This window comes from Pipistrellus hanaki (assembly GCF_964339955.1).
Source record: "Pipistrellus hanaki genome assembly, chromosome: 16".
NCBI classification, from domain to species: domain Eukaryota; kingdom Metazoa; phylum Chordata; class Mammalia; order Chiroptera; family Vespertilionidae; genus Pipistrellus; species Pipistrellus hanaki.
Window position 1 is genome coordinate 8,141,277 of NC_140518.1, and position 11,960 is coordinate 8,153,236.

An 11,960-nucleotide genomic window follows, 5' to 3' on the forward strand; every position below is an offset into this window, starting at 1 on the left:
TCAAGAGACGCCCAGCCCTGTGGTTCCTGTTATTTCCGTCTGAGTTCCTTCTTTGCAGGCGGCGTGCAGATGACAACCAGCAATTTCAGAGCCTCCTGTCAGCCTGGCAAACACCGGCTCCCTCTGCCGCCTCCACTCTCACTTGTAATAAAAAGGATCCTTCCAAAGGGCCTCACAGCTTTCAAAACACTTTCCTAAGTTCAAGTCTCAGAGGGAGGACAAGCCGGGCTCATGCTCCGGGGCCATCCCTCCCTAGCCCAGCCAGAGTGCTGCTGTACAAGTAGGCCATTCTTGATGTTGACAGATCTTACTTTTCAGAAGCACTTCCTCAATATAGCATCTCACCTGACCCTGTAATTCTCCTGGGAGGTCAGCAGGGTGGAAACTAGCATCCCATTTTCAGGAAGAAGGCTCAGAGCACAGACTGATTTTCCTGGGCCCCTGGAATTCATGGGAAGGAAGCCCCAATCTCCCTCCCACACCACTCCTCCCCCCTCTGCTGCCCGGCACTGTCTGCAGACTGGCCCAGCTGAACCCTGCTTGCCCCGCGTGGGCACTGCCTCCCGCTGTGGCCGTGGGGCCACAGCTGCGGCCAATGCCTGCGTTTCCGTTGGTGGGGAGGCCCCCCACTGCCAAAAAGGTAATTATCCGCAGCTGCACCGACAGGTCCCCAGGTGGGAGGCTGCGCACTGTCTCTTTAGAAAAGACCAGAAGAAGCAAGCTCCCGGCCTGGCTCTGGCAGGCCCCCTCCGCCACTCTGAGGGGAACAAAAAAACCGCTGGTCGGAGTCAGGTAGGGCCAAGAGGCACAGAAAGGAGAAGGAGGGGAGGGATCTGGGGTGCTGCTGAGTTCCTTGTGATCTCACTCTCCTTATTCTACCACACGCTCGGCTAAACTCAGGGGCTGCCCTGCCAGCCAAGCCTGAAAAGACGCCCAGGTAGGCAGAACCCTGAGGACAGCTGGGCAGTGCTGGCTGCCTGCTCATGCTCAGGGATGCGAGTCCAAGCCAAAAGAACAAAAACAAAAAGGTGGGATCTGCCCATGGGACACCCTGCAACATTGGACTTCGGGGTATAACACTGGACTTCGGGGTTCTGCTATCCCCCGCCCACTGACATGTGCAGCCCAGGAACATTTGCAGCCAAAAGAAGTGGCATCTCCCAACCGCGTGGTTGGTAAACTGCGGCTCTTTGGCCCCTTTGAGAATGGCTCTTCCACAAAATACCACGGCCTGGGCAAGTCTATTTTGAAAATATATTTTTTTAAATTGATTTTTTACAGAGAGGAAGGGAAAGGGACAGAGAGCTAGAAACATCAACCAGCTGCCTCCTGCACACCCCCACCGGGGATTTGCCCACAACCAAGGTACATGCCCTTGACCGGAATCGAACCTGGGACCCTTCAATCCACAGGCTGACGCTCTATCCGCTGAGCCAAACCGGTTTTGGCTGGGTGAGTCTATTTTAAAGAAGTGGCATTAGGAGAAGTTTAAGTTTTAAAAATTTGGCTCTCAAAAGAAATGTCCATCGTTGTGCTGTTGATATTTGGCTCTGTTGACTGAGTTTGCCGACCACTGTCCCAACCCATCCATTGCCACTTTCAACATCAAAGCAATCACACAAGAAATCAGTGCCTTTGGGACTGTTAGTAGAGGAGCTGTGCCTGTAATTGGATCCCGTTTTGCTTCATCTCCCAAAGCTGAGGCAGGCCAGCCATCGACCAGCAGGTTGTTCCTGAGAGCTGGTCCAGTGAGCACGTGAGGCTCCAGGAAACCAACGGGAGCATTACTCATCGCCAACCATGTGCCAGGCTTTGCCCGAAGTGCTTTATATTATGTGCCACAAATTTGTGAACCAAGGTTTATTATTGTTTCTAAAAATACATATTTTTTTTTGCCAAAACCGGTTTGGCTCAGTGGATAGAATGTCTGTCTGCGGACTGAAAGGTCCCAGGTTTGATTCCGGTCAAGGGCATGTACCTTGGTTGCGGGCACATCCCAAGTAGGGGGTGTGCAGGAGGCAGCTGGTCGATGTCTCTCTCTCATTGATGTTTCTAACTCTCTATCCCTCTCCTTTCCTCTCTGAAATCAATAAAATATTTTTTAATTATTTTATTAATTTTTTACAGAGAGGAAAGGAGAGGGAGAGATTGAAACATCAATACGAGAGAGAATCACTGATTGGTTGTCTCCCGCCCAACCTGAGCATGTGCCTTTGACCGGAATTGAACCCGGGACCCTTCAGTCTGCAGGTGGAAACACTCTATCCACTGAACCAAACCGGCTACAGCCCAAGATTTGTTCTTATCAACACCTCAGAAACAGTGAGGACTAGGCTCAGAAGATGGGCCTGCGGGAGTGTGGCATGTTGCCCTGAGGGTCGAATTCAGTCCTTAAGTGAGAGCACCAGGGAAGGGTTGTACATGAGGGAAAGCTCTCATCAGATCTGCATTCCAGAATGGTCACTCCGGGGACCCCTGGAGGCAGTGTAGAGGATGCATTGGAGGGAGAATGTTACAGGAAGGAGGGAGACCAGTTAAGATGCAAATGTAGTGGTTTAGGCAAGAAAAGATGAGGGCCAGCCTGGACTAGGGCAATAGTATTTATGATGGACTAGAGAATGAGTATAGAATATAATGTGGCAGTGTAATATTACATTTATATTACATACGTATGTATATCAATCTGTGCATAAGTGTGTGTGTGTGTGTGTGTGTGTGTGTGTGTGTGTATTTATGTATGTAGAGATAACTGGCCAGCCTTAGAGGGAATAGGAGATAAGGAAATAAGGAAACAGAAGGATGAGTCCCAGGTTCTGTGATGAACAGAGGCAGGAAGAGAGCAGATATTGGTGGAGGTGGGAACTAAGCAGACAGATGAGTCCAGGACATATTGGGCTAAGAAGCCCAGGGACATCCGGGTACAGGCACCCAGTAGGAGTTAATTATGGAGTCCGGAGCTCATGGGGATGTTGACCTGGAGGCACATCTTTGGGATAGATAAGGTAGTGGCGGGAGGAGAAAATGGTCTTTCCCACAGCCTTAAGGAGCAGTGGCATTTAAGAAGGTGGAACAGAGTACGACCTGAGAAGGAGGTGAGATGTCAGAGAGCTAAGAGAGGAAAAAAGTGGAAAAGGATGTTCCAGAATCCTGAGATGAAGCGGGTCCACTGGGAGGATGCCAGAGAGACTCAGCAGAGGACTGTTTTCATTGGCTTCAGACAGAGGGCGGATGGCTCCCCCAGGCCGGCCGGAAGGCTTTGGGAAATGGACGGAAAGGGAGAAGAAGAAAAGGCTTCAAGATGAGCAATGGAGAGCGGAATCCATCTCCTCTTTGCTGTGTTTTCGGGACTCTTGCTGCAATAATCAGTGCATTCACGGGAAAGAAAGCATGTCATGTGATGCAATGTGGAGAATCAGATGTTCAAAAGGTGCCCATTATGTGCTCCAGGACCAGACATGCCGGAAAGGGAGACCATCCAATGTGACGGTGCGGTCCTCAGAAACGCTCCTTTGATAAACATTACACTGTTCTGTTTACCAGAGATGTTAATGAGGGGAATTAACAGCGGGGCTCTTTAGGAGAATTTCAAAAGTGAAGCTGAAACCATCAGAGAAAACAAGAAACAAAAATAATCCAAAACGGCATGAACAGTGCAGACCTCAGCTGCCCTGGATCCTTTTTCTCTGCCGATCATTACATAATTCTTCCCCAGCCAAAGATATCAATTTCACGCGCTAAACTTCAGTGAGGATGTGTCATACTTAAAGGACAGGGTACAGAGAGGAAAGAATGACACAAAGAGAAGCAGCACACATAACTTGGGAAGAAGTGCGTATAAAGGCCTGAGTATTAGTTTGAAACACTTTAAGAATATTATTTCAAAATAATTTTAGATGATAGAATGAGCTGAGGCACCTTCTCTGATTCTCCTGCTGAAAACAAAAATTACGGGTAAAAAATACTACAAATAGGTGCTTCGAAGTGCATGAATGAAAGTGAGGAGCAGCCAACTGTCAGCACACAGCGGGAGCTCTGCACGAGCTCTGAGTTGTCCTGAGTCTGGGCCGCGCTTGGCAGAGTGTCTCGGGAGATGGAGAAGGAGCTGGAGATGGAGAAGGTGCAGGTGTATGGGAACGAGTCTTTATTGCTGGAGCCAGTGGCCACATAGCCATTAGACCAGGACGGTCCTCACAGCGAAGTCCATGCAGGCAGCAGCCGGGCACCGGCTGGTGAGTGCCTATCTCTGCCATAAAGCAGCATCCGTCTCTGTACCCACAGCTACTATCTGAGCAGCAGCCCGCTGCCTCCTAGACTCACCACCTCACACTGTAGCCGTACACGAGCTCTCCGGCTCCGCAGCTTCTCCTGTCTCTCCTGCCCAGCTGCTCTCTCTAGCAGACTGCTTCACACACTCCATCCTCAGCCAACCCCAGCCTAGTCCAGCGAACTACTTGGTGAGGAACCTACTTTTATAGCATTTAGACAAAAAAGGCTTCATGCCAACAGTGGCATCCATCATATTTGCTACAGAAGGGCGCAGTGTACCGTGTGTCCTTGCACCCACTCCTGGTATCGTGGCCCGATTAGGATTCCCATTTCGGCTCATGCCCAGAGCGGCCGTTGGCCATTCAGGTGTGTCGATAACAAGGCCTTTGTGCTCCCACCAGCCTTGACTATCTGGGGACTTGGCATGGTTCCCACATCAGCCGAAACCAATTGGCAGTAGGATCCCAGAGAGGTAAATGGAGCAATGGCCAAACTAGTTAGCCCTCAGTTTTCCAGGACTTAACGAGCCCCAGGGACAGGAGACAGAGCCCAGGTGGAGGGTCTAACTGGATACTCGCCCAGACAGGTGAGTGGGGTGATAGTGGACCACAGTGCGAATATATGTAATGCCTCTGATCTGTACACCTAAACATGGTCAAATGGCAAGTATTAGGCGCCGTTGACACCTATGAAAAGTAGTCAATACAAAATTCCAGATAATATTCATTTCTGAGAGATAGAGAAAGGAGATAATTGCAGAGATGCTCACAGGGGTCTGGATAACGTTCTTTCTTGGCCTGGTAATAGATTCAAAAGTGTTCATTTTACCATTTAAAAAAAAAACTAAACATGTTTTCATGGATGATGTATTTCTCTTAAAATTTTACTAATATATATATATATATATATATATATATATATATATATATGGACTATAAACATACATGGTAAAACTATAATGAAAAACATGGGAATTTATTAAACACAAATTCAGGATAATGGTTACCTCTGAAGGAAGAGAATCTAAGAGGGGAACCCAGAGGACTTCAGAGATCATGATGATTTTTGTTTTTTCCCTTCTAAAACTGAGTGATGGCTCGTAGGCATGGCTCAGGGGTTGAGCATCAACCTATGAACCAGGAGGTCACGGTTCAATTCCCAGTCAGGGCACATGCCCAGGTTGTGGGCTTGATCCCCAGTGTGGGGCGTACAGGAGTCAGCTGATCAATGATTCTCTCTCATCACTGATGTTTCTTTCTCTCTCTCTTTCCCTTCCTCTCTGAAATCAAGAAATACATATTTAAAAAATTGAGTGGTGGATATACACAAAAGTTCAACACATCATGATCCCTTATTTCTTACATATGATTTGCAAATATTTTTATTCCATATTGAATAAAATGTAACTTAAAAGAAAACCCTAACAATGCCTTTTCTAAAGTTTTTGCTCTGCTTGTAAATCCGTCACAGTGACAAACACTGCGGACAGCTCCTTAATTAGACTGTCTAGGCCGCTTCTTTCCGGATGCCGTGTGGTGCCGTCGGGTGACCACAGTGGTCGGAAAAGCACTTGTGATGTGATGAACAGACAACTTTACTGCATAATAAACCACGGCTCTCCTGTGTGCACGCCGATGCCAGGAGAACGTGCCTGCTTTGGGGTCTGTTGAGGTTTTGCTGCTCCTCCGCCTCCTTACGGGGTAGAAATGGGGCCACGTTGCTTTCAGCCCAGTAGCTTTCTTTGCCTTTTCCCGACATCACTAAAGGAATAATACACACAATACAACCAGCTGAACGATCCTGTCAGAGCTGACAAAGGAAACGCTTTTCTAGGATAAAGGACTAGGTGTCGCTGCTATTATATTCGAACATTGAATAGGGCTTATCCCAGGGGATGAGGGCCATTTAGCTGAGCCCTCAAGTATCAAAGGGCTTCAAGCTGAGATCCTTGGCCTCATCTCCAAACGAGGTAACAGTCACAAAGACACATAAAGGAGATTCAGTGAAGACATGGGTGGTGCAGACATTGGTTAAGCGTATGTCCCAATACCAGACCCAGCTTCCTAGAGTGCCCGGTGAGGGAATATTTGTTATTATCATTATTCGTGACCGGCGATTATAGTGCAATGTATTTCTTAGTATGGCATTCTAACTTATCAAGTATGAATATTTAACATTTTATCACTAATTTTTATAAAAGGCTCCGGGGGTCTCTTCATTCTATAATAAATCGGGAACTTTAAAAAAAGTGAGGGTTGCCAGACATAGCAAAGAAAAACACAGGACAGTCAATTACATTTTTATTATTATTATTATTTTTTAGTGTATGTCCCTACAAAATTTGGAATATACTTACACACACACAAAAAAGTGTTGGTTGTTTACCTGAAATTAAATCTTAACTTGGTGTCCTGCATTTTATTTAGTAGCTCTGTTCCTGGAAATATCCGGCTTGTCCCTCTGTGTTCCCCAGAGTGGGTGGAAAAAGGAAATAGCGTTTATTGAGTGCCTCCTGTGGATGAGCCAGGAACATGACAGGTGTGGTCTCATTTAAACCTTGCAACAACCCTATGGGGTGTGTATTATTGTTGCAGTTGACCGTGAACACAAAGCTTGAACTATTTATTTGTTTATTTATTTACTTATTTATTGCTTTTTCTACAGAGAGAAAGGGAGAGGGATAGAGAGTTAGAAACATCAATCGGCTGCTTCCTGCACACCCCCCACTGAAGATGTGCCCGTAACCAAGATACATGCCCTGACTGGAATCGAAATTGAACCTGGGATCCTTCAGTCCACAGGTCAATGCTCTATCCACTGAGCCAAACCGGTTAGGGCAAAGCTTGAACAATTTAGGGGAGAGCAGACATGAGATGAAGAATCAAATTCAGGTTTGCTTCCCAAATATGTACTTTTCCCCTAGGCGTGCACATCCCATTCAGATGGACTTAAAATAAAGGTATGAATAAAAGAGTTCTGGAAGTACTTCAAAGGCTTTCCTACCATAACAATATTTTATATGAAATACTATTTTTTTCATATCTAATTTAATCTGTTTGCCTTGAGTGTAATGGGATTGTAAGTGAAATTTGCATAGCTGGACATGTTTCGAGAAATTTATTTCAGTGACGAGTTCTGCCTTCGAAAGTTCAGGTAATCTCCATGGATTTACAGTTTCTTCCTCTGTAAACTGAGGGTGTTTTGTGACAGCTGAAGTGCTTTGCAGTTCTCTCTACCTTTAGGGTTTCCACCCCTCTTTAGAGAAAACGGATTTAATCTTATGCAGCTCTCTGCTGCCACCTGCTGGGAAAAGTAGAATCTAGTTCTATATATTTAGGAAGCCCAGTCAATCCCCTTGATCCTGTGGCTCATTTGCTTAGTAATTTCAGTCTATTAACAAAAATTGGGGTTTTCTGAGTTTCCTGTTTTCAATTTGTAAAGAATTCCAAATAAGTCAGGCCTGAACTCTGACCATCTGGAAATTAAGTTTTTAGCAGCTCATCACACAGGGGAGTATTAGTCATACTGGTCCCGTGTTTTGCAATGACTGTCCTGCCAAACGGCTCACACGGAATTTGCTTTAATTGCTGTTGGTGTCACATTCATGAGGTCTGATAAGAATTATTTAATAGAACAAAACATTTCTTTTTCTTAAAGTATCTTTTAAAGATTTTTGAAACATTTCATTTTTGTGTTTCGAGAAGACAAAGATACAATGGCTCATTTTTCACACACACACACACCAAAAGAAAAAAAGAAAAAACTGGTACGAATGAACACATTTTTTAAAAAATATGACTGCTTTATGGCCAGAAAGTCTAGATTTTTAACTGGAAAATTTTTTTTCTAAATTGAAGGCCTTACTTTTTTTTTTTTTTTTTTTAACAGATAGTCTTTACTTTTTAGAGCAGTTTTAGGTTCACAGCAAAATTGAGTAGGAGATACATAGATTCCCCCCTCACCTCCCCTTGCCCCCCACCACACACACACACACACACAAAACCTCCACAGCATTAACATTCCCCACCAGAGTATGATGAGCCTATATAGATACATCATTGTCACCCAAAGTCCATGGTTTACATTAGGGCTCACTTTTGGTGTACATTCTACGGGTTCTGACAAAAATATGAGATGTAGCCAGCATTATGGTGTCATACAAAACTGTTTCACTGCCTTGAAAATCCTCTGTGCGCTGTCTGCCTGTTCATTCCTCCTTCCGCCAAAGCTCCTGGCAACCACTGATCTTTTCACTGTCTCCACACTTGTGCCTTTTTCACACATCATGCGGCTGAAACCATAACAGTATGTAGCCTTTCCAGATTGGCTTCTTTCACTTAGCAATATGCATTTAAAGTTCCTCCATGTCTTTCCACAGCTTCATACGTCGTTTCTTGTTAGCATTGAATAACAGTCCACTGTCTGGAGGTACCACAGTTCACGTAGCTAATCACCTACTGACAAACATCTCGGTTGCTTCCAAGTTTTGGCAATTCTGAAGAAAGCTGCTATAAAGATCCATGTGCAGGTCTTTGTGTGGATGTAGGTTTTCAACTCCTTTGGGTAAATGTTTTGTGAAAATCGCCAAACTGTCTTCCAACATGGCTGTGCTATTTTGCATTCCCACCAGCAATAAATGGCAGTCCCTATGGCTCCGTGTCCTCACCAGCATTTGGTGCTTCTGGCGTGTGGGATTTTGGCCTTTCTGACAGGTGTGTGATGGGCTTGTTTACATTTGCATCTCCCTGAGGACATCATGTGGGGCATCTTTTCAGATGCTCATTTGCCACCTGTGTATTTCCTATGTGTGGTATCTGTTCAGGTCTTTGGTTCATTGTTTAAGTAGGTTGTCCATTTTGTTATAGTTGAGTCCTAAGAGGTTTTTTAAAATGTATTTTAGATTACACCCCTTTATCAGATGTGGGTTTTCTGGGGTGTTATGTTGTGTGTTTTTTTGTTTTGTTTTTTTGGGGGGGTTTTGTTTTTGTTTTCTTCAAGTATTTGTTCCCAGTCAGTGGCTCATTGGCCTGAATTTTTAAAACAATTAAAATCACTTTCAAAAAATATATAAAATCACTTTCCAGAGTGCCCAGCATAAAGCTAAAAGTTAAGCTCAAACATTTCAATCACAGAACATAAAGCATGGCATTGGATGTATCGCTAGTTGGGGTTGAGCTGGCTTCGGAGGGTGGAAGCCCATAGCGGGGCCCTTTCTATCTGAACCACGTTTTTCAGGGTTTTCTTGCAGAGCTGCCTGGAGCCGGATGCTGAGGGGTAACTAAAAGGTGAAATAGAGAAGGGCCGGAGACCGGGACGCCAGGACACAGGCTTTGTTGAAGAGATGAGTACCACTGCCAGCTGCTGAGAGAGAAAGAGAGAGAGAGAGAGAGAGACAGAGAGAGAGAGGAAGCAAGCAAGGGCCGGGGTACAGCACTTTTTAAGGGGAGGATAGGGGACGGGGCTTAGGGCACTCAGCACACGCTGATGGGTGGTTTCATGTAAGGCCTATGATTAGGGACCTAGGGACTTAGGAATCGGGGGCTTAGGGTATTTGGCAGGTGCTGATTGGGGGTTCAATGCTCAGGAATGTCCGGCTGCAGGTGGAGTTTACGCTGCCCATCAGTCGGAGGAAGGGAGGATCTATCAGTAACAAAACCAGGACCCTATACCTTTCTAAACACTAGTCTTGGAGCAGGACTGTTTTTTCGTGAAAGACTGTGAAAAGAGGTTTGTACCCACTCCTTGCTGCGCTATCCTCTGCCTCGTGATGTCCCAGGCAGGGCTATGGACTGGCTCCAACATCGCAGTACACTTATTCATGACATCTCTCAGTGTATGATACTCACGCAAACATATCCAAAAACACTTCCCAAACCTTCCCCATCTCTTTCATTGGTGGCACATGAATATGCCATGTTGCACATTTTAAACATTTTTCTAATAACACAAAAGAAAAAAACGACATTGCCATGCTAAAATAACTACTGCTGTCATGTGAACAGTGCCATTCCTTCTAGAACTTAATATGCTCCTGTGTGCATTTTTCTTTTTTTAAAAAAATATATTTTATTGATTTTACACAGGAATTGAGAGACACAGAGAGTCAGAAACATCGATGAGAGAGAAACATCGACCAGCTGCCTCTTGCACCCCCCCCACTGGGGATGTGCCCGCAACCAAGGTACATGCCCTTGACCGGAATCGAACCCGGGACCCTTCAGTCCGCAGGCCGACGCTCTATCCACTGAACCAAACCTGTCCCGGCTGCATTTTTCTTTTAAAATAGTATAATACTGTACTTATTATTTCATAGGAGGCCTTTTCACGTAGCACTTTTTAAGACAAAATTTGCATAACCTAAATGCAATTACTCACACTGGCTTCGTGCCAGGATGCTGAGGTTGAAAACCTTGGGAAAGACACTTACTCCTTGGACCTTGGTGTCCTTGTTTAAAAAGGGAAGCATTTCTTGCTATTCTCCTGAAAATACAATTTTTGGATAAAATCTTGTCACCATGTTGCACACTAAGGACTCTGTGTAATAGCTCTGAGTTCTGCATACCCTTCCAGATTTTTGTGTTAATATATATTTTCCAACTGCCCTGTGTGCAAATCATTTTTGCTAGCAATTCCTGTGATTCAGCTGACTAGTCTTTAAAAATAAGGAAGAACAAGAAAGCATTTCAAGTTTCTGTGACTTCCTATTTTCCTGGTTTTCTCCAGGCTATTCCAGTACATCCTCCTTTTCCATTTCTTTACCCAAAAAAGGACAAAAGAGAAGTTAAAAATCATCCATGGTTGGGCTTTACTCTTAGTATTCAAATACATAAGTGCGTAACAGTATAGCATAGAAATCACTATATTTCCATTCAAATCATTATGATTTTGTAGGAAGAAAAAATAACAAATGTGGGGAACAAAAACAAAGCAACATCAATACAAGATAAGAAATATGTCAGAAGGATGGAATAGGATTTGGAAACCCTAGGAAATCAAACTAGAAAGGACATTACTTTGTCTAAAGAAGGGAAGCTAGAAGCGGCTTTAATTCTTTTTAGTTATATTGATAGAAAAGACCTAGCCAGAGGTGGGCCACAATAGCAGCCTGTCTGTGCCTGGCGCCTGGCATGACGGGAAGGAGCCCCGGGAGTTCGCTGGGTGCTGCTGATCCGGGTTCCCCCCAGTGGGGCTGTGAACCTAAAGCTGCTCTACAGAGTCAGGACTGCACGGAAAAAGATTAAGGCGAGCACTTAGCTTTTGGGCAAGGCCCTGATGTAATCAATAACTAGAATTCTCATATAAATCCTTACAAGTACAACAAGCTTCATCTATTCGTTTTTAAATCAGTAACTCCTCAGGCGGACCCCCCTGACCTATCCATCTAAAGAGGTCACAGGTGGCCCCTCCCGCACCACCTTATTTTCTGTTGCCTTCTTTCCTCCATAACATTGCTCTCCGTCTGTAGTTTATTTTGTCCGTTTATTCTATCCTCCCATGACACTAATGAGCTCCACAGAGGCAAGAAACTTTGCCTTGTTCTCTGATGAGTCCTACTGTAGAGCAGGCTTCGATAAAGAGCCACTGAACTTGTGAATACACGAATGCGAACTTCATCTCCGAGGGAGGAGGGCCAAGCCTGAAAGATGTGCCGTGGACTCCATCTTGAGAGGCTGGAGGCACTCATCTTCCTCCGA